General features: G+C 44.8%; 1 protein-coding gene across 9 annotated transcripts in view; it reads left to right on the top strand.

Moving 5' to 3' along the window:
- Positions 1-23002, top strand: part of ELAVL2 (ELAV like RNA binding protein 2) — a 124172-nt gene that overhangs the window by 14000 nt on the left and 87170 nt on the right. The window contains exon 1 of one of the 9 annotated variants that reach the window (XM_027911229.1): positions 8082-8115. The exons of 1 other annotated variant lie outside the window; for it this stretch is intronic. The gene's annotated coding sequence lies outside the window, so the exon portion shown is untranslated. Of the gene's footprint in view, positions 1-8081; positions 8116-8347; positions 8849-10744; positions 10834-23002 lie in introns of those variants that run through there. 7 more of the 9 variants (XM_027911453.1, XM_027911476.1, XM_027911290.1 and 4 more) reach the window with 7 other exon arrangements.

The raw sequence follows: 23002 nt of genomic DNA, 5'->3' as shown, positions 1-23002 counted from the left end.
CTCTCTAGTTTTTATTTGCATATTTGTTTATGATCTTTTCTAAAAACCACATTCACTTGCCACTTGTCCTTACTGAGCTTTATCTTGATGGTAGGTCTCTCTGTTTTGAAAAGACCATATTGTATTCAGAACTTAAACAGATGTGCAGTTCACAGTTTTCATAGCCAGTCACTATGTTCCATCTTCCAAAATAGGGACAGAAATAATATCTTGACCCTAAAAGTTGTACTCCAGTAGGTCCTTATTTGATACAGTCATTCATTTGGTGAGGAATCATCTCTAAGTATTCTCAAGATATATTTCTGTATAACCTTTTAAAGTGATTTAGTTAACACTATTCTTCTTTTTTATCCCATGAGATGCAGTGTAGGTTGGCAAAAAACATTTAAAAATCACAGTATACTACTTCTCCACTTTATGCAACATGCTATGATGGTAGAATGAAATAGGATTTGCCCAAAAGTTTTTTCCTGGAAGATCTTGTTTCTCAGTGCTGTAATTTTGGGGGCTTCTTTTGAACTAGGAAGCAGAAATAAGACTGACTAGTGTCCCTTTATCCTGAATATCTGTTACAAGAAAAAAAAAAAAAAGGGAAGAACATAGTAGTAGCTTCATACCTGTTCTGCATTGTGCATATTTATTACTTTATTGTCTAATGACCAGACACACAAAAGAACTTTCAGCAGAGTAAATGTCCATGACATCAATCAGAATAATTCACCTTAATTTTATCACATATTTTATTCCACTAAACCTTATTACAGTGGAGTACACTACTTTTAGTTTGAATAACCTCTTAGATATTGCAGCTACATGATTATTTACAATTTGGATTTTGCTGATGACTCATATCCAGTAGAATCAAAGTACTACAGAACTATGCATAGTACTTCTAATGCAAAAACTGAGTTATATAAGCAGAAGAAACAAAACCTCCAGCATTTAAAGACAAGAAAAGGAGGCCAGCGCCAGTGAAAGACCATTAAGTGATCTACAAATGAGTAATTTTGACATTAACAAGAATAAAAAGTAGTTATTTAGATACTTTTTAGATTGATTGTTCAGAGAAAAATCGTGATGATCAATGTAAGTAAGATAAGGGAAGTGCTTTTTGGAAGTGAGATTTGTTTTTCATATCTAGTAATTACAAAGAATAATTGGCAAAGTCTAATTCCACGTCTTTTGAGTATTAAGTCACTTCCTTATACACAAGTTGTAACATATAAGAGTAAGAGAAAAGCTTGAAGAACTGTCTGAAGTTATGTGGCAAGCACAGAGTGCTCATCAAAAAGGAGGTAGCTGCCTTTTAACGTAGTGTTATGAAAAAATAATTTTTAGTATCCCTTCTCAAGAGTAGGGTAGGCACTTGTTCACTCACCATGCTTGAGCAGGTGCGCGTTGAACTTCATTTGGAGAAGGAGAAGGGTACACTACTTTCATGCATGAAATCCTGCCGGTGTGAGTGCAGAAAACCCTGTGTACCTCTGCTGAATCATGATTGCCAGCTGGAGTCATATTATCTTAATTGAATAAAACAAAAGATCCAAGTTGATACTTAAAATTATGTGGACTTCTAAGGTCAGAAAAATTCCATCTACTACTTACGTGATCTGATTATCTGAAAATGATCTAATTACATCTTATACAAACAGTTTGGAATTTACAAGGACTTTTTCAATAAAATAATGGTAGCAACAGTGAAGCTACTATGTTGCTTCACTGTGCAGTCAGCAGGAAATATGCTGGAATGCTAAAAAAGCTATCTTTGAGTAAGTAATACATACTTTCTACCTCAACAAATGAAAACAGACACTGGCTTTTGGAAAAAAAAGTAAAATCTATCTTTTAAGTCAATATTCCCTGTAGCTTTAATACCATGAAAGGATATACTACTTACAGTTACTTTATAACCATACATCTTTTTTCGTGGAGAAACTTACTGTTATGGTGGAAGTCTAATCTAACTGAATTGACAGTATTTGGGATGATTCACTGGAGAACTTAAAAGGACTTGTTATTTTTGGATAAAAACCAGCATTAAAAATATTGATTACATTCTTGCTTTTCATTGTCTCTTGTACACAAGGTTATTTCTCCTCAAAATCCCATAGTTGTTCACTGGCAGGGGTATCAATCACTTCAGGCTCTGGTTATGTGTTCCCCACAAATTAAAAAGGGCAAGGGCAGATTGTTATAATTGAGTTCTCTGACTTGTGAATTTCATCAAACTACCTAGCTACTTGTGAATGCATCTTAAAAATCAGGTGTTTTTCTGATTTTGGGATACCCACTTGGCACTAATTTATGTGTGTAAAGACTGCACAGTGGACCTGAGTTATCCACATCCGCTTTCTGCTCTGTCACACTCACCCTATATTTTCACTCTCACCCACATCATTAGAAAAGTCCCCAGATTTCAAGGACAAGCAAAAAGGTGCCTGTGCCAAAGATGCATCCCTTCTCCTCCCCACCTGATTCTGCCTTCCCTCTTGGCTCTGCTGTAACACATGAAATAAATGACTCATCTTTTTGGTCCTTGCTACTTCTCTTCCTCTTTTTTCTTGCTAGCTTCTGCTGTCAGATATGTCTAAGTGACAAGCTGCGGCCAAATATATGTGGTTAAATTGTCAGAGAACAGAACTAGCCTTGCTTCTTCGCCCTCCATTTAACAAGTCTGAGCAGTAAGTCTTTAGGTTTCTTTTCACGTTTCAGGTTCCTCTTGGTTTTAGTACCTTGTCTTTTGTTAAGAAATTAGGTTAGTGTTAATTTATTATTCAAGGAAGATTGAAAGTGAGCCTTAGTGGCCAAAATTAGATAACATAAAGGCTTACAAGCCTGTACAGTTACTCTCGCTCTTCAAGAATCAATCTGAAGGAATTAAGTGAATGTAGCAAACCCTTTTTTAGAAAATAATGCTCCATGATCTTGGGTTATATGCTCCAACTATATTCCTTTTAATTGCATTTTCTATAAAGCTTCCTTCAAAAAAACATAGATCAAAGGTAAGCTGAACTGAGTCTAAACAAAGTATTTCTGCTGGTAAAAGGTGGAGCTCTGGTATTCTAATCTGCTGCCATTAGTCAAACTGAAAACACAGCTGGAAAACGGGATTTTTTTTTTTTTCTGTTATAAAATGTATTAGTGTGTGTACCATGGCTTTTGTTTTGTCAAGTGAATAATTTCAAAGGTCATTATAGATCCTTTTCACAGCAGCAATTAATTTTGTTTAGCTGTGGTCACAAAAACACATGCTTGTATTGTCTGCTACAGAATTGAGCTTGTGTACTTTAATGTGAGTTTGACTGTTGTTTAATAAAAATCACAGTGCAGTTTCTTCTCCTGCAGAGGAAATGGGGAATTGAAAATAAGCTACTGCAGTTTCAAAGTGGAAGTGTTTTGTCCTTTGTAAGGAACTTGACAGCCAAATGGATGGTTTGTTCTGGAGCTCAGACATGTCACAACAGCAAAACAGATGAGGAACCCCCACCCCAGTTCAGGTACTGCTGGGACAGTGATTTGGGGCAGGGATGTGAAGGTGTTTTTATTAAAGCAGCATCAAGTAAGAGAAACCTATTTCTCTTTGCTGAAAAGATCGTAATGACAGTTTACTTCACTGAATTATCAGCAACATACTGGCTGCTGTGCCACCTGAATTTCAATTTCTTAATTTACAGCACTGATGAAATAGAATAGAGCTCGATCTCTGTTGCTCTCTACACTGGGCTGGTCTTATCAAGCGTGAAGTTTGGCGCATTGCAAAGCTATTCAAGTCATTATCTGTTGAGGACCTCTTGAGCCATCTCTATCTCTGCAGTGTGCTGATAAGACAGCTGTTTCTGTAGCTGCAGTGTCTCTCTGGGCTTTGGTCTTCTTTCCGTGCAAACTACAGCTTTGTCACTGTGCCCTGATGCTGTCACATTCTCTGTTGTGCAATAATTTGATCCAAGCACAAAAGAGGTTGATGGCAGCAACAGACTGGCAGGTGACACAGTCTTATTATACAATTAAATGTGCATTTCACATCTCTGGAAATACAAATCCTCAATAAGGAAGCTATCTAAGCAGTGGTGGATGCAGCAGCAATCTGCCTTTCCCTGGTCACAGTAGGAAATAAGGAAAGATACAATAATTTGGATAAACAGACAGCTTCTTTCAGGTATTGTATTTTTCAGATGGAGTTGTCTATAGAAAATCTGAGCAGTTGTGGTTACCTTGTGTGAAACAGAACTTAGGATACCTTTGAAGTCTCAAAAAAAAAGGTGAAACACCCACCTGCCCTTTCTCCATCCAAATGTTAATCTCTTTTTGAAAAGTAGTTTTTATTAATATTCAGACACTGCTGTGTAATAAAGAATGATACAGCAGGCTCAGCTGCAGTATTCATACCGCTGTAGTTTTGTATGATATCCGTATCTTAGCACCAGAGGGAGGCTCAGAGAAGAACTAGGTAAAAGAACCACGCCCTTATACTGAAGGGCAGAGTCCGGTATGCCTTTTCCCAGGAGTTGTGTGACTGAAGACTTGGTCTGAAACCTTCGTGCCTATTGCCATTTATTTGTCAAAGTAATGGGAACTAACAAGTTGGCACTGGAAGGAGTTCCCCAGGGTGCAGTAACACACACGCACACACAGATAAACACACACCCACGGACACACATTCAAACACATCCGAGTGACAGTACACGAACACCACGAGTCAAGAACCATTTATCTGGAGTGCCCTCGAGAGAGATAAGCCCACATCGACATCACACGCGTTGCCAGGGCGTTCCGTGAGGGCACGGCAGGGGACACCCCGGTGGTGCCGTGGGGCTGGGACCGGCTGTCCCGCAGCCGCGGCCGGGCCGCGCCGTCGGGCCGCGCCGCTGTCCCTGGTGCTGACGGGGCGGCCGCGAGGTCCGCTCTCGGCCTATCCCCTCCCGCGGCAGCCAGCGCTTGCTTTGCTTTTTTGATTTCTTATTTTTAAGTGGTGCCTTTTACCCCCTTTTTTTTCCTTGCTTTTACTGCTGTTTCCTGACCACTCAGTCTCCGCCAGAGGGTTCAAGAAGATTCAGCATGCCTGAACAAGCACCATCCTTCCGACCTGCTGCAGCTCTCCCGTGTCCAATGCCTGTTTAGTAACCCATACACGTTTTAGCTAAAGGCTATGTCCAGACAGCCAGCTACCGCTAATCATAAAGACTTCTTTACAGACATATTAGCTAAGCATAGAGGAACTTAACAAGAAAATGTGTTTTTCCTGGGAAAAGGGAGAATTTAGTTTTCCTTCTTCTGCCATTGCTGGAATCAAGGGCCTCTGAACAGAGATGAGAAGGGCTGATGACAAGGCAATTTGATTTAACAGCTATTTTCTGCCTAATTTCACTTTAACACCATGTATTGACAAACATACCAGATGCAAGTACATTATTGGTAGAGATATTAAGCCTCTAAAGAAAATGCATAAAGTTTGGAATTTGTCTCTAAGAACTCACTAATTATAGATGGAGATTGTTCCTTTTGAATGGGGGAGCAGGGGAGAAGATGAAGTCAGAATTCTGAGTATCAGACCTGACAGGGAATCTGCTGAAAGCAGAGTCCTTTGATTTCCTGAAGGTTCAGAAAGACATACTTCTGGTTTCTAATACCATACATTTTGGTTTTCCCTTTAAACTGAGTTTTTTTGGTTCTAAGAACAGCTGTGTATGCTTTTTTTTTTTTGGGGGGGGGTGGGGAGTGGGGTGAGGGGAGTGGGGTTTCAATGCATAGATAAGAATTTTAAAGAACTTTATTTTCTTTTTTTTTTTTTTTTTTTTTCATACATTGCTGATGTTCTGCTAAGGAACACTGTTGTTTGCTTAAACACATTCTACACAAACTGGATGAAGCAAGAAAGTAACCAGCAACAAAATCTAGTAATTCTGCAGACAGCAACACAGGACAGAGGTTTTGCAGATGTTTTCTACTTGGTATAACAAATAACATTTTTATTTTTTTAAGATATATGTATATAAAACGTTTTGATGCATGCACCCACAGCATAAAGAACCTGAGCAAGTTGAGTCTGATGTCATTAGGAGACTGTCAGAAGCAGTTCTGTTGTATCAAATGGTAAAAGTTGCTGTAATTAAACAAGACTGAACATCAGACATAAGCAGAACAACAGTGTAAACTCAGAGGACCTTCTTGAATACTAACAGACACTGCTGAGAGCACAATTTACACATGCAATTCCACAAACTGTGTGTGAATAGACATCACTTCATGTAGGACTTTGTATAGTAAGTAAGTAACGGCCAGTCTTCGCGAACGAAGAACCGGGGAAGGTCTTTACACCTTCCAGCCTGCGCATTGGATTTTTTAGGTGAGACACAGTGTGCGCGGAACTGAGCCCACCCTTTAATCCTGAGGTTCATCTGCCGGGGCCAAGCGAGCTTGGACGGTGGCAGTGAGGTCCTCAGGACGTAGATGGATTGCCTTATGGGCTAACGAGCTCCATCTGCCCGGGGAGGGGCCCCGACCGGGAATCGAACCCGAGTCTCTGCAGTGACAGTGCAGTGTCTTTTCCCCTAGACCACCGGGGGCTCCCTGGACTTTGTATAACAGCTTTGAGGAAGTAGCCACCCCCACCCCGTTCTTTATTCAGTAGAGCCAGTAGCTTGGCAGTTGTTCCACCAAGGAATTATTCCCCTCTTTGGAATGCTGCTGATTCAAAACGTTGGTGATACATTGTAAATGATCAGACTGTGTGTTCTAGAAAAACATCAGATGCATTAAGCATAAAACTAATTATATAAAATGTGAAATCAGTCCCTGTATAACTCTCAGTTGTTGTCACAGTGGTAGGATAGGGAGATTAGAATAAAGAGATGATACATGGTTCATTGTATTAATCATTTATAAACACGCAAGAGCACTCTCATTGAAACACTATGTCTCTATTGAAACACATGCCTCTTTATTTTTGCACCTTGTTACACACAAATGCCAGAATTCTAATTTATAATTCTATTCTAAATAAGCATTTTCTTTCTGCTTTGGTATTGGAAATACATGATAACACACTCATGTGTTCTCTGTCAGAAAAGACACAGAAGAAAAACCATGTCGAGGAAGAACTTCCGATTCTGGAAAGAAATGACGAAGTGTGGTGAAGGTCAAACAACTTAAGAAGTAAAAGGCATGCTTAAGAATACCATGCAGAATTGTTACTTCCATACCACACAACCTCTTTCTTTGCAAACACTTATCTGTGCAAGAAATAGAAATTGACTGCATAATGAATACAAACTCCTTTCAACCTACTTCCCTTGCCTCTCCCTCCTTCCCTTCCCTTCCCTTCCCTTCCTTCCCACTTTCCTTCCCTCTTTCATTCACTTCCTTCCTTCCCTCTCTCTCTCTCCACTCCCTTCTTCACTTTCCTTCTTTTCACCCATAATGTTTGTTACAAGGAATACACCAGCTCCCAGAGCGGTGCCTGGGCGGTGGTTCAAGCTTGACCCGGGCGGTGCGGGGACACGCACGGGCAGAGCTGTGAGAGCCGGGTATGAAACCGAAAGGGCGGGGAGGGGGGGAGCCAACAAAACCCAACCAAACCACTTAAAAAAACCCAAACCACAAAAAACCCCCACCCCACACACTGTTAAAAAAAAAAAAAAAAAAAAAAAAAAAAGGCTGCTTTCGCGGCATCTCGTCAGGCGAAGGCATAGTGGCACTCTGAGCCGGCCGCCGCCGGCGTGCCGTGACGCGCTGCCCCGCTCCCACGTGGCCGACCGGCAGGACGGGGGAGACCGCAGCCCCGCGCAGTGTCGGCGCTGCGGGAGCGGCGCCCGCCCGGGCCCGTGGGCGCTGCAGGCCCCGTGGGCACTGCGGGCACTCCCGGCACTGCGAGGCCCGAGGGCCGCGCTGGGGGCGGAGGGGCCGCCGGGCCCGCCCGCGCGCGGCCCCGCACGGCGCAACGCAGGCTGAGCGGCGGCGCCATGAGCGCGCCGGAGTGGCGGCCCGCGCGGCCAATGGGCGGCCTCCGCCTTGCCGGGGGCGGGCCGGGTGGGCGCGGCCGGGCCAATGGGGGCGCTCGGCGCCGCCAGCAGGCTGCGTTGCGCCGGGTGCGGGGCCGCTGCCGCGCGTGGCGCCGGGGTAGGCGCGGGGCGGCGGCGGCCGCGGCCGCGGCGTGGGGAGGGGGGGGCGAGAGCGGCCGGGCGGGCTCGGGACGGGGCGCGGCCGCCCCGGGACGGACACACGCCCCCCGCCGCGCCCCCGCGGCACCGCCGCCGGGCGCGGCACGCACACGCACGCAGCCCGGCGCGGCGCGGCGGCGGGCAGGAGCCGGGCGGCGGGGCTGCTATAAATCTGCGGAGCGGTCCGCCTCCCGGCGAGGCACGGCGCGGCAGCGCACCGCACGGCGTCCTCCCCCGCGGCCCCCCGTGCTCCCCGCGATGTTGCAGTTGGCTTGGGTGGCGAGCCGCTAGGAAGTGACCGGCAGGGAGCGAGGGAGAGAGCGAGCGAGCGAGCGTCTTTAAAATCGCCCTTCCATCCCTCTTTCCTTTGTTCCTTCATTTCTCCCTCCCCTCTTTTTGTTCCATTGGGTTGCGAAAGGAGAGTCGTCCTGTCACTCTCTGAGTTCTCCCTTTTTAATTTTTTCCTTTTCCTTTTTTTTTTTTTTTATTTTTGATTTTTTTCCGCCAGTATTGGACTGTTGGGGGTGGGGGAGGGAAAAGATTTTTTTCTGTTTTGTTTTGGTTTTTATTTGCTTCTTTTTAGAACTGTCCCCAATTTAGCTCTTGTCTTGAGACAACTATCCATCTGCCTCTTACTCCTTATTGGGAGAACTGCACCGTTACTTTTTTTTTTTTAAGCCGAGGAGAGGAAGGTAAGTTGTGGCTTCATTCTTTCATTTATCGTACGTGTGCGATAGGGTTCACGCTTCCCATTCCAGAGGTGCATGCCGTGTAGAATTACACTGATCACCTGTGTTTGCTCCGTATTGACACCGTTCGTGCCTACGGCGCTGAAGAAGGCAGTTCGTGGGTTTGGCAGCGTGCCCGCGGAGCTGAGTTGCTGGAAGTATTTGCGGCGTGGGGAGGGCAGCCGCTGAAACTGGGGGACCGCATCGCGGCAACGCAGGACGGCGAGCGCATCCCTACCTGGGCTGGGCCAGCTGTAAAGTTCCAGCGCCCAGCGGGCTCTAGATACGTCTCTTTGCGGGGAGCATCAGAGGGGACGGACCAGCACCGCACGGGTGAAGGGAGACGGTATCACTTTGAAGAGATAAACCCGCATTTGCAGATTAGCTGGGATAAGGCTCCCCGCGCCTAATTGCATTAGAGCCACACGGCATTTCGCGGCTTCCTGCGGGGCTGGGAGGCGGCTGCGGGCCACGGTGCACAAAGACGCGGCCGGCCGTATTGTCAGCGGGCGCGGAGGGCGGGCGGCGGGGTGAGGAGAGCCGCTGAGCCCTCCCGGAGAGAAGTCGATGACCGTCTTTGAATGCGGGGGGGCCGGTGTCTTTTCGCGGAGATGAATAACCCTCCAGGGAAGGGGGCGCGTCCCTTTGTTCGGGGCGTCGGAGCGCTGCGTGGCGGTGCCCGGGCGGCGTGGGCGGGGCGGCCCCGATCTCTGTCCGTGGTCCTACCATGGTGGCGGGGACGCGGACAGCGGTCACCGGCGCGCGGGGGAAGTTTGCAACCGGGCGGGGGTCCCAGTGGGGCTCTGGGTAAAGGGAGGGATGGGGCGTCCCGTCCTGGGGCGCGTCTCCCGTCCTCTCGTCCTCCTCCCCCGCGGCAGTGGGAGGGTCTGGGCAGGAGGAGGAGGAGGAGGCAGCGATGTTAAACGCCGGCGCTGCGGCATGTGCTGCCGGCAAAGACCGGCTCCGAGCACTGCCGTTGTTGTTTAATTTATGCCCAACACGTTACACCGTACCCCAGCGATTTCACGTACGAAAATAACTAATGTGAGAGCTATATAAGTGAGGCAAATTGGTAGCTGAACGTGTTCCGTCGTTTCCAGGGACCGGCGGTGAGAAGATTTATTTTGACTAGTCCTTGGAGCACCAGTAGGGCGGGGAGCTCCCTCTTCTCCCACCGACAACCCCTCGGGCACTGGCTGAAGCGCTGCCCGCGCGGGACGAGTGGCCCCAAGGAGCGTAGCCCCGGAGTGCGGCCGCGGGGCTCGGCAGCCGAACCTTGCAGGGGGCGGAGGGGGATTCCCCTCGCTGTCGGACGCCGCCGGGAAAGCGGGACAGTGCTTTCGGAGCGGCTAATGCCCCTGACGGAGGTGCTCTGAGCCAGCAGGCTGCCCGTCGGGGAGCGCTCGCTCCCGCTGCGCCCCAGCCCCCCCCCCCCCCCCCCCGTCGGGCGGGCGAGTTGCGGGTTCGTCCGCCCCGCCGAGCCATTTTCAGAGAAAACGCAGCGCCAGACCTCCGGGGTTCGGCATTTTGCAGGGAAAGGCGGCTAGTCGGTAACCTTGGGGAGACGAGCAAGCATTATGGGGGTCCTGCCGCTGACCCCACCGGGGAGCGGAAAGGCAAGCTCCCGCCCCATCCTGCTCAGCGGACTCCGCTCCTCGCTCTCCATGCCGCCCGCCGGTGCTCGGAGACGGTGGCGTGGGGCCCGCCCGGCCGTGGTTCCGTGGCGGGGAGCGGATCGGCCGCTGAGGGGTGCCCGTATTACCCGGGGGCGCGGCCCCGAGGGCGCGGGGCTTCTTGAGTGGCCGCCGGCAGCGTCACTCAGGCGGTGGCCACGGGGGCGGGCCGTGGCGCCTTTATAAGCCAGGTACTGGGTTCTCCGCGTCCTGGTGCTTATAGGGTGTTTGCCGTCGGTGGGGCATTGGTCACACCGGCATCACCGGAGCTATCAGGTGAGGTGGCTGCGGGGCGCTGCGCGGCTCTCTCGGAGCAGCAAACACCTTCCCCCACTCCGCTCCCAGCATCGGGCGGCAGCGGCGGTAACCGCGCTCCCCCGGGACAGCGAGCACATGCACCGCCGGTCCTGGGCTGCTGAAGGAAGGGCGGGTCGAGGTGCTGGAGACGGAGCCGGGGCTTACGGGGAACCGTGCGGTCGTGGCCACGGGGCGGGAGAGGAGGAGAAGTGGAGCCAGAGAGGATTGTATCCCACCCGGGGAGTGCGGCGGGAAGGGAGGCGGCCTGGGCGGAGGGCTGCGGGCGCATGACTTGGGTCCCCCTAGAACAGGAATAAAACATGGCGTGAGCGGAGACTTTCACCCTCTCCTGCTGCTGTAAGTGGCTTGGGGCTTTCCGCCAGGACCGGCTTGGTGCGGTCCCGCTTGCAAACTCCAGGATACTGGTGGGGTTAGACCAAGAGGGGCTTCCTGTTGCTGGCAGTGGGGCTTTTCCTCTGCGAACGGTTCTTGCGTCTCCTTCCTACTGAGTCATAGTAGATGGGTTTAGTCGTTTTTTGCTTTAGCCTTTAGGATTTTGTGACTGTTTGCTCTTCTCCGCTCCCCTCCTTTCTCTTTTTGAGTGTGCTGCTTATTGGGCGAGTCAAGCACCTGTTCCTCAGACAAAACATTCTTCAGTAAACCCTTTGTTTAGTCTGCGGCGTCTGTTGATTGACTTCCACCCCACCCTGCCCTTAACGTGGCCATGCCACCGGAGTGTCTTTCCCGTTCTTCCCGCAGGCTGCACCCCGTTTCCCCCTCGTCCATGCCTGAGCTTGCAGTAACCGCGGCGCTCATGTCCACCCTAATGTCTGTACCACCCTCTGACCGCGCCCTCGGGTCTGGCGGAGCGGGGGAGGGGTGCAGTGGAGCCGCTCGGGGCTGCAGAGGGGCCGCAGAGGCGCTGCCGCCGGCGCTCGGGGGGAGCCGGGTGCGCTGCGGGGCTGTGGCGGCGCTCCCTGAGATGGGGAGGGAGGGGGTGCGGCGGCCGCGGCAGGACACGCGGTGCGGTCTGATCGCCGCACCGCGCCCGTGGGGGGAGGTGCGGAGGGTCCCGCCCTGGGAGTCGGCCCTGCGGCGTCTGAAAGTTCCCGCGCTGGAGAAGAGAGCCGGGGTGGAGGGGGCTGGGGGCAGGGTGCACGGTCCATCTGCTTTTATTTCATGTCGAGGGTACTTTGTGCTTGAGGAGGCGCGGCCGCCCCGGGTTTGGCTGAGCGACCGTCGCCCCGTCATCGCTGCTCTTTGCAGGGGTCTATATTGCCCGCTTGTCTTGCCACTAGGGAAAAAAAAATCCCTTTCCCTCGCTGCGTGCGTGGGGAATGAGTTGATTTTGTTTAATCGGCATAGCTCTAGTGGTGAGAACTCGAGCAGCTAGGCAGCTCGTTACCCCTTTCACCTCTGCAACCCCCATGTGCACCAATTTAAATACATGTGTAACTTGTTAGGAAAGGAAAGCTGATAAATATTTAAAAAAAAAAAAAAAAAAGCTATCCAGAAACCACACAAGACAATAGGCAATTTTTTTTTTTTTTTTAATGAAGTAGTCTTCTTGTAGTTGATTTGATTGAAGTCTGTAAGGCTAAAGGGCGTTGTTATATTTATGAAGTTTTGAAGACAGCTTTGGTAATACGGTTTAGTAGCTACATAGGAAGGACCTCGGTGGCTGGTTTTCTTAAAAGCTGTATTTAGTGAAGTGGCAACACCTGATGAGTTTAATATTTCAGGAGGTGTGAGTATTTTCTTGAAAGCCAGCAGCTGATTTCTTGAAAGCCGATTTTTTTGTGCTGAAAAACTCCATGTCATAGACCTGATTTGTTTCTGCTTTGATGGCCAGTTTTAAATTAAACCAAAGGAGCCCAGAAAGTGTTCCAGTAAGTGGGCATATGTTTGGTTGAGTAAGCAGACATAATTCCTTTAATCTCGTGCATTTTGAATCCTAAAGTTACATTCGTTTTTTTCATCCCTCTTTCACCTGACCTTTCAGAAATGTTGTATTAGAGCTGATAGCTCTAGGAGTGGACTTCGAACCTGGTTTATAGTTGTTTTACATAAATAATTCTGTTTGCCAATACCTATAGAATTACCAATTGGTAATTCTATATGTATTGTTTAAAATGGGATATTAATCAGAGAGAAATGCAGATAATTGAAGTTTTGCCATGATATATGGACCATTTGTTACTATGGACACATACAAATGATCTTGAAGCTGCTAAGGAATTTTATCACACACGTTAAAATCTGACAAAGTGCATTTTTAATGCCCTTTTTCAAATATCTTCTGGATAAACCTATGCAGATATTTCTGTTTTAGCAACAGGTGTCTTAATTTTGTGGTTTTATTCCCGTGGAGTGGTTGATCCTTTACATATGCAGTGGAGGTTTTTAATGGCTTTAGTCTTTGTGATGGATACTTCTTCAATATATTCCCATTTCCATAAATCTCTTATTATTAGTGTAATCATGCTAGTATGATATTTTTGCATGTAAATTTATTGTGACTATACCATACTAATGTGAACATTGAGTTTCATTCTTTTCTAGACTCCTTCTAAATGCTGTTTCTTAAGTCAGAGGTAAAGATCCTTTTATCGTCATTGATTTACTTGCTGCCTTTTCAGAAATTGGGGTCTAGCGTATTTCAGATTGATCCAGATGTCCTGAGTTGAAATTGTTCTAAATAGCCACTAGATTGGGAGTATCTGCTAAAAAAAAAAACAAAAACAAAAAACAAACAAACAAAAAAAAAAGCAAACAAACAAAAACCCACAAAAAAACCCCACTAAAAACAAAGACAAAACACTTTCAAATTATGTTCCAGTTTTCTGAATGGCAATTTTCAAACTACAGTGGAGGCCTAGGCTGAATTCTATTAAAGTCCTTGTAATATTAAGCTAGAATTTTAAGGGGACAAAGCTAAGCTTTCTTTATATGGGGACTAAGTAGGAACTAGATGACATGTGATCTAGTGTTCTAAAAGCACAAGGAATAGTTCAGCTTTCCTGTGCTTCTTAAAATAAGTCAATGCCACTGCAGAGGTGGACTTTGCAGTTAAAAATAGTACAAGGATGCAAGCACAAGCTCCTTTCTAGTAACAGTGATTCTGAAATGCTGCTTTTATAGGTAAAACTTGCTGCCTTGCAGTGAAGTGGCTTTTGATTATATTTGTGGCCACTGATGTTCTTCATAGCAATAAAACCAATTGTAAGCTAATGGATAAACTGAGTTTGTGATGAATACATTTCAGTATTGCTTTATTGCCATCTTTGCTTTTACTGAAATGCTTTTCTAATAGATGCAAGTATCTGCAGAGGGCAAGGGAGTGTTACCCGCTGTTGCTAACATTTGAAAAGTGAGAGAATATTGCCGTAGTGCACAGAGATTTCTTTTCCTGACAGCCCTCAAATCAATTAAAAAATCACAACACTATCCAGCAGGATGAGATGATGTTTTTTTTTGAGTTTGGCATCTGTCGTTCCCATTCTGAAGGAAGATGTAACATGTCTTTTTTAAATCTGTTGCCTGTGTAAATCTACCTAATTTGATTTACCTAGTAGAATTAGTTCTGGAGAAACTGGTGTAAGAGAACTTGTAAGTTTTAGCTACTACAGCTGGTGGGCCAGATCAAGATGTCTTGTGCCCTAATCCTTGCTGAAATTTTGAAAGCTATCTTGAGTTTCTTGTGACTAAATAACACAGATAGGCTTCCTTATTGATTCCCACTGAAGCTCAGAGAAACTGCCAATACTGAGCAAGCTGCTTTTGCCCAGTAAGCATTATTGTTGATTTGTAGGGACTCCTTGCATCTGATAACTTTGCCACTGAACAAATAATTGCAATGCTAAATTTGACAATCTTTGATCAGAGAACAACTAATTGTTGGTTTTCATTGTGCTTGGAAGTGCATGTGTTTCACGTAGCCTTTTTGGCATACCATAAGTACACCTTGAAAAGATGGCCTCAATGAAACACTTTCATAGTTAGTGTTTTTGTGTGGAGTGCAGTTTTTGAGATTTAAAAGAAAGTGAAACAGAAACAGCTCATGGCAAAAATCTTAAGCATGCTTTCTCAGAAGCTTATTTAGGGATGCTAACCCCACATTAAGTTTTTGAAGTAGCTCACAGTCTAAATCTGACTTGGCTGGCAAAATATGTGGAGTTTTAAGAGCAGTAATTATATAATGTGAAAAACTGTAATGGGAAGGTCTTACTTGCATAATTTGAAAAACTCAGGTTGGGAACAAGCTGAAATTTTCCGGATGGAGATTAAACTAGTATCACACTGTTTCCTGTTCTATCTGAGCTACCCTTCCTTGTGGTCCTCCTATACTTAAACAACAGGGGTTTTACTTTGTTTTGGTAGTCATAGTAAGCTTGGATGTAATCAGGTTCTGAAAAAAGCTATATTTTCTTAATAAAGTTGGGATGAGAGGTGTTTAAATGCACTGGCAGTGAGTGCATCAGCCTAGGATCAGAATGATTCCCATTCTAGAAAGTTCTAGACTTCACTTTGTAAAACATTGGTGATACGGATTCTCAGTTCCCTCACACAGTCCTGATATTGCTCATGGCTCAAGTAGTCCAGCTGCTGATTAGAAACAGCTAAGAGATTCTTGGACTAGATGAGACTGTCAGACATTGCAAGACCAAGCAGTTTGGATTGTGCGTTTAGCAAAGAAATAGGTATATCCCAGTAAACCTGCAATAGCTGACTATGACTCAGAAGCTAGAAAATACTGAAGTGCTGAGATGTTGTATGATGGTCTTAAGACACTTTCCTGCCTTCTTCAGCTGATCACGGAGTACAAGTATAAAGTGTTATACTGTGAAGATCAGCTAAATTGCTGTAACATACTGGAGAGTGTGTATATGCAGTTTTGTGAATGTTTACTGCCTGAGTAATGGTGAAACGGAATACTTTAACTTTCAAATACGTTACAAAATAGTCCACGCAGAGATACGAAAGGGTATTCAAGGTGTACTAGAATATTCACTGTGTTAACCAGCCTTTCTAGTAGGTCTGTGCTAGCTGCATTTACCTTCAGACTCATCTGGATAAGTTTAACTAGGTACTTACTCAGATTTATCTGAATAAGCATTATGTATTTTTGTGGAATGAAATTGCCATTGAATGATTGCAGGACTATTAGTGTTCTTCTGTACTTCAAATCTTGATGTCAGAAGTGAAATTAGTAGGATTTATTTTACAGAATGGATGAAAAGAGTTGAGTTCTTGGAAATGCCAAATTTGTAGACAAATGCCTTAGTCATTTTTAGTTTGAGAGGAGGAGATTGAGCCATGGAAAGGGAAAAGTAATGTAAGTTCAACTTCTCTACCAGTAGTGTCTCTGCTGATTGTATTTTCCAATACTGTTCTTATACATTTTTTTCAGAAGTAGAATTGTGTTCGGAAGGGGTAGTTGGAGTAGCTTTTCCTGTATGGGTGTGTGGTGTTTTTTTTTAGTTGCCTGTTGTTTATTATATGTCGTTATAAAAATTTTGCCTTGTTACCTGGGGTGAGATAGAGGAGGAGGCCTGATTGAGGGTACTTGGATAGTCTGTGTCATTTCTGCCTTGCTGAATTGCCATGATGAGGTATTGCCAGGAATTGCAAGGATTCCAGTGGGTTTTTCAGATACTTGGACTGTACCTACATTCTGTGGGGCATGAACTTTTGAAAACGGGATTCTTAGGCTGGCTTTGTCTTTAATTTCAAAGTGAATAGTGGGTACGTTCCAAATGTTAACATTCGTGGTATCTAACTGGAGTTTTGCCGGCAAAAAATACGTTTTTGTCAGTATTGAACCTAGATCTTTCTCTCTGTACAGTGAAATTTGGGCAGTTGACCTTTGTGTGTAGGAGGCTGCAGAGTTTTGTTTTTATGTTGTTAGGTAAAGCTTACTGTTAACATATCTTCACGTAGACAAAATCAGGTAAGGATATTGTGGTAATGTCTCTAACAATAGAATAGAACTGTCAAGAGCCTTCAGGAAATTAAGTTCCCTGTTTTAGATTTGGTGCAGTGGATGCCAAAAACGAGAAAATAAGTACCTAAACATCAGATAAAGGGCAAGGCTTTGTATGCCTGCTGTTCAAACTTAGCTTTGTAAGCTTGTTAGTTCTGGTTTCTTAAGTGTTTGTGGCATGCGATTTTGAGCTTCAGTACCAAAGTGGAGCACTCCTTAGGTTCTTATTTGTTATTAACTTATTTTCAGGTTCCCTCTGAATGCATTATTAAAGTTAGTCTTCTCCCTTACATGCTGTGTACACAGCTGTGCCTGGACTTAACAGCTTCTTTGGAGAAGTGTGTGCTGAATGACCTTATAGCTTTTTATAGCTCATAGAACCAGTGAGGCACAAATGTACTAGTTTAGCTACAGAAGTAGTTAAGGCTCCTGCAGCATTGCTCCAGGTGACCCTGCGACAACTGCTTGCAAGTGGTGAGGAGGAGAAGGTGGTCCCTTGAATCTCTGGTCTGCTCTAAAGAGTGTTTCTGGTAAGGAAGATAGATGCAGGAGGGAGTAGGCATTGAGGCCGTCCATCATATCAGAGGAAGAGACTGTGAGTGGGGTGTTTGGATTTCTGAGTTTCCTTGAGTATATACGTGCATAACCATTGCACTGAGATGGGTAACAGATTGCAGGAATGCTGGTAGCATACATGCCTTCTTTATGTTCCCATTTAGTTTTGTAATGGACTCTTTGTTTCCGTGCCGTCCATTTTGTTTGTCTTCTTGAAATGCCAGAAAGCTATTGCTCTGACCTCTGTTTTTATTTATCCATTAACATTAAATATGCATCAACTCAGTTTAAAGGCAGAGCAAGATCTTGGGATTTATTCAGTTTTTCTGTATCTACTGCTCATCTCCAATTGTGAAAGCAGAAAGTATAACTAGAGGTGAGCACTTACTGGTTGTGTGTCACAGTTGATTTAAGAAGAGCTTTTAAATCTTTTAAATTTAAATCTTAGAATTCTAATAACTGCTATAGTTGTAATTAAGGTATTATTTTTATCTCTAGTGATGTGAAGAAATCTCATCAGACATCCTATTGTGGTTCATTTCTGCCCAAATAAGCGTTAGAAGCCGCTTTCTGTTTCCAAAAGAGGGACAGCTAAAGTCATAACTCTAAAACACCATATGCTGCTTGCAACAGACTGTGTATGTACTGCTTGCATGCAGTAGAGAAGAAATTAGTTTATTAATGAGTGGAACTTTTTAATTTTGATGTGCTTTTACCTTGAATTACAAGCCCAAATTGAGGTCCTGACCTAAAACTGCTGTTGCTAATCTGGCCAGAGCACCCATTCTGAAGGGAACTGGAAAACTGCTGACAAAGTGAACTGCATAAGTGAAGAAGACTTTAGAAGCTGCTTTTGCATTCAGATAGCTAAACTGTGAAACTTGGCATAGCAATAGCACTTGCCTTGGACTGCATCCATGGTTGAGATGTTGGTAGGCAAGATGAGAATTACAGCCTCATTAACCAACTGAGTAGCTGAATTTTTTCTGTAACAGTTGAGCAAACTGAAAGAAAATTTAATGGAATCATGGTTGTCTTTTGATGGAGGCTATTTTTATAAGGAGAGTGGTTCTTGTAGTGAAATTCCGCTGAACATGCAGCTGAAGGATATAACACTAGCCATCGTGGTGGCGACCAAGGCTCTTTTTTTTTCTGCTATATCTCTGGTCGAAGATTTCTTCTCTGCTGAAATTATAACTGGGCTGTAGGGTTTCTTTTTTTATGTGAAAGCTTTTGTGTGCAGTTCAGTGTCTGAGATGGTGACTGCTTCCGCCTTGAGCAGTGTAACACAGTTGACAGATTTAAAGGTTTAAACAACCCCATCCAGTGGAAGATGTCCCTCCTTATGGCACAGGTGTTGGAACTAGGTGATTTAAATATCACTTCCAACCCAGACCATTCTGTGAATCTAGGAGGACTGTGTCTCTGAGGGGTAACTTCTGTGTAAGTTTGTTAGCATTAGGAGAAATGTAGATTTCGGTATTAATTGTTAGGTTTGATAATCTAGTCTTTCAAAAGTAGCTGTTAGAAAAGAAGTAGGTACTGCAGACTTCTGCTGTGGCAAAAATACAACCTGTTTTTCTTTTGTGAATATGGCCTTTTGAATCTTTATGAACGCTGCATTCTGTCTAAGCAAGTGGAGTAAGCATTACTTGTTTTGAAACATGTTTAGGTGTTCTGAAATGAGGGATGTCAGTGTTCCTGAAGAAATGCTACGGGAAATTGCCTGTCTTTGGTGTGAATTGCGTAAAATGATCAGATGCATCAGGTTTCCTGTTTGAAACAGTGCATGAGACCAGAAAGAGTTGATAGTGTCTGTGGGAACAGTTTTCCTTTTTTTTTTTTTTTAACTTAAATTAACTGTGCAGTAGAGGATTTAGCTAACAATTGTGCATACCAATTTTCCATAATCTTTGCGTGTCCTGAGAGAGTGACCAAGATCAGGGACCTGATTTTTGTGGCTGTTGCTACTACTTGCTCAAGTATTCAAGCACTGAAAATTAATGACCGTCTAATTGTAGCTGTCCTCCTGTTTGATAAATTGGGTTGACTTGCCCTTTTAAAAACTGATTTATAAATCTTTTCATGACTTGCTTGACCTAAGAAGGCTGTGCTGTTTTTATCTGCATACATTTTAAAAGATCTGGCTGTTAGGCTATTTGGAAGAGCTGTAGACGTGTGATTTTAATCATATATTTAGTCCAAATGAAGAAAACATTAAGTTGCTATCAGATGCAGTACACATATGCAGGACTTCACATTGACCTACACAAATGGATGTGAAATGGTACACTCCTGTACAATATCATAGTACCTAGGCAGCTTTGAACATTGAAAGTGAATGGTATATGTTTGCTGTGCAATGTATATGGAGTGAAGAGTTAATTAATATTGAAAAATATGGAAGTTGTACAACAGGATTAATAAATGGGAATAGGAGCATCACTTTCTTGAAACATAGAAGTTTTGTGGATGTAGCACGGAGATGGAGATACTTTTCATATTTTGAATGCAAGGTGAATAGTTTGAGTGGTGCTTGTGACCCAAATTTGTGAACTTGTAAAGCTAATCAGCCTCTTGAGACATCTGTTTAAGGTGTGCTTGACTACATGTAACTTGTAATGCTTTTTGAAAACTCAGTAGACATTGGCTATAGCTCATGAGGCCTTAGGTTCCAAGTGACCCTTTCTTTCAGGTACGTTAGTTGTGTTTTTTCTCTCCTGATCCGAGGGGAATGATGAGCTTACATGCAGTCTTATGACATTAGAGTATTAAGTCAGTGACAACCTCCAAATTGAAACTTTAGTGGCATCATCATGCTCACTTTGTGAAACATTTAAAAAGATTTGCTTTAAAGCTTATGCTACGTGATAGTCTATTCACTACAGAGGTTTTGCCCTCCTTTGACTTAGAGATGGATGGGTGGACAAACACTGAAGACTCTTTCCAAATCCTTGGTGATAATGTTTCTCATAAGCCTTCAGTTTTGACCAGGGATGTAATGCACTCTGCCTCCTAACCTGAAGAATTATTTTCTATATATTCTTGAACAAAAAAAGTATCAGGCCAGGTTTAAGCTACTGGGTCAAGAAAAAACATTACCTGAGCAGTTTCCTACAGATCGCTCCTCTATATCAGCCAGTTTTAGATGAGAACCTAAGCCTTTCTTGCAGCTCTTGTTCAGAAATGGATGCTTTGTGTAGCACAAAGCTAGATGGGACTAAATAATAGTGAGAAGCTATTCCTATAGCAGTGACCTCTATGCCCAGCTTCTAGTGTAGACAGTTTTTGAACTAGGCTACTTCCTGTCTTATTCTTCAATGGGGGTTTCTAAAAGTAGATTTTCTTCCCTTTACTCTTGCCTCTCTCCAGAAAAATAAGTCATCATCTGAAGATTGAGGGCTGAGATTGATTTAAGTGAGCTTGAACATGCCTTGTTTTTAACTAGCTGGTGTTGGTTTCTGTAAAGATTGTAGGGTGCAGCTGGTGTCTGGCAAGGAGTGGAGGTGCCTCCCCTTTCCCCAGTGCCCCCTGGACCTACTGTGGTGGTGTGGGATATACTGAAGAAATGACAAAGCCACCCGGAGGAATTCTGGGCCTGAGGAGGCAGGAAGGAGAAAACACCATGCGTACCACTGTACTATCTTGCTTCCCTGAGGGAGCAAGGGCAAAATGACCTATTTTAGTCTCTGAATTATTTTAAAGTTCAGAGACAAAGTAATGTGGGGAAGAGGATCTTTTTCCAATTGTTTCATCTGCTGCATGTTAGTGAAGGACATCACACAGTGTTAGACATCCAGATGGGATAGTTGTGTTACTGTTTGTGTGGCTCTCTGCTGGCTGAGAAACAGGAACTTTGTCCAGAGTCTTAGCAAACTTCATAAATAGTTGAGGTTCTCCTGAACACTGCAGAGTTTTCCAGGAAAGCAACAACCAAGGAACCTTGAAGACTTTGAGGAGGACCTAGGAACTTTTTAGTTGGCTGGTGCCAGTCTGTACCTGGACTTGGGTGAGTCTGGCTCTGTAACTTCATCTCTGTGGAGTTGTAGCTCTCTGTTTCAGGTGTCTGAGGCAGGGTTTTTAGGCAGCATGAGTTCTCTAGGGCTATCCCTACTGGACATGGTTAGTGCCAGCCAGATCCATGATGGTCTCACCACTACAGAACCCAGCCAAGCGTGTTATGGAAGTCTGTGATCCCTCCTCGAACATCTGATTAGGAAAGGACAAAATGTGGAGAATGGGTGGAGAAGACTGATGGGGGAGGGAAAGCGTGAGGAAGCAGCCCTGCAAGCACTAGGTTCAGAAGAGGAGAGGAAAACAAAGAATCTCCTGGGCTAGGGCAGGTGTAGTTCTGCACCCTGGGGGAGATGGGTGTGGAGGAGCAGGCTATTGCCTGCAGCCCATGGAGAGGACTATGCTGGAGCAGATACATGTACTGCAGCCTGTGGAGGACCCTGTGCTGTAGCAGGGGAATGTTTCCTGCTGCTGGGTGTTGAGGGCCCTTGCTGGAGCATGGGGTAAAAGTGTCTAAGCTTCTGTCCTTACCCCACTGGCTTGTGGTGGGCAGGAGATAGAGCAGTTAGGAATGAAGGATGGAAGTTGATTAAGGGAAGATGGAAACGAGGGGAGTGGAAGATCTTTAATTTTGCTTTTGTTCTTACTGGCTAATTCCATTTTAATTTGCAGTGCACTGGTTTCTCTCAAGTTGAGCTGATTTTGCCCAAGAATTTAATTGTTAAATGGTTTACTTGTCTTTTTCTTGACCCAAGAACTTTGTCATCCTCTTTCCTCTCCTGGCTGGTCAAGTTGTAGACTGGGTGTCTGGCAAGGCACCAGGTAGGTTAGTGCCTTAGTCTGCGTCAGAGGGCATTGAATCTCTGAAAAGCCAGGTGTGTACTGATGGCTGGACATAGTTGGCTAAGGAGAATGATAAGTAAGGGTGGAGATGGCTATGCTGTGTGTTAAAATGCTTGTGAGTTTTAGGTGTGTGTGCTGTAATGTTTGCTTGCCTGTGAGATGTGGCTTCTTCAAATTCTGTCACCTAATTAATAAGGAATAACTAGGCTTTAAACTAGACCAGGAATGTGCATACAGGGTGTTGTTAGTGGAAGACTTTGTATTTTCTTCTGCACTCTTTTGCTTGCAAGAAGGGATGGTTGCTCTGTGTAAGTTGGCATTTCTGTATGAGTACCCGACCTGAGAACAGATTTGTCTTCCTTCATACTACCATTTGATAAGGCTTTTAAGTGTTTGTGGAGCAGGTACTTCTGACACTCACAGATCCTTTCCTTCCCAACAGGGAACCAGAAGTTGGACTTAGAAGTTCCTTAATTTTTAGGTAGGAAATAGTTCCATGGCATATTACTTGCTCCATTTTTGTTTGATTTTGCTCAGCAAAAAAATCAGCTGTTGAGGTTTGTCCTATTAACAGTTTACGGCCTAGGCAACTGTTGTTACTGCCTTGTGTTCACTGCCATGATTAAAGATAAGCAGTCATCCTTTTCCAGCAGTGACAGTCTTTCAGTTTGTCTGTCTGTATTTTGAGCAGTGAAAGAGTTGCAGTTTGTTATGTGGTATACTCAAGATGTATGGTATTTGCTACTGAAGTTT

Source organism: Empidonax traillii, unplaced genomic scaffold, assembly GCF_003031625.1.
Source record: "Empidonax traillii isolate 1590-97213 ecotype Southwest subspecies unplaced genomic scaffold, ASM303162v1 scaffold3:size4013460, whole genome shotgun sequence".
NCBI classification, from domain to species: Eukaryota; Metazoa; Chordata; class Aves; order Passeriformes; family Tyrannidae; genus Empidonax; species Empidonax traillii.
This window is presented reverse-complemented; position numbering and strand designations above follow the sequence as displayed.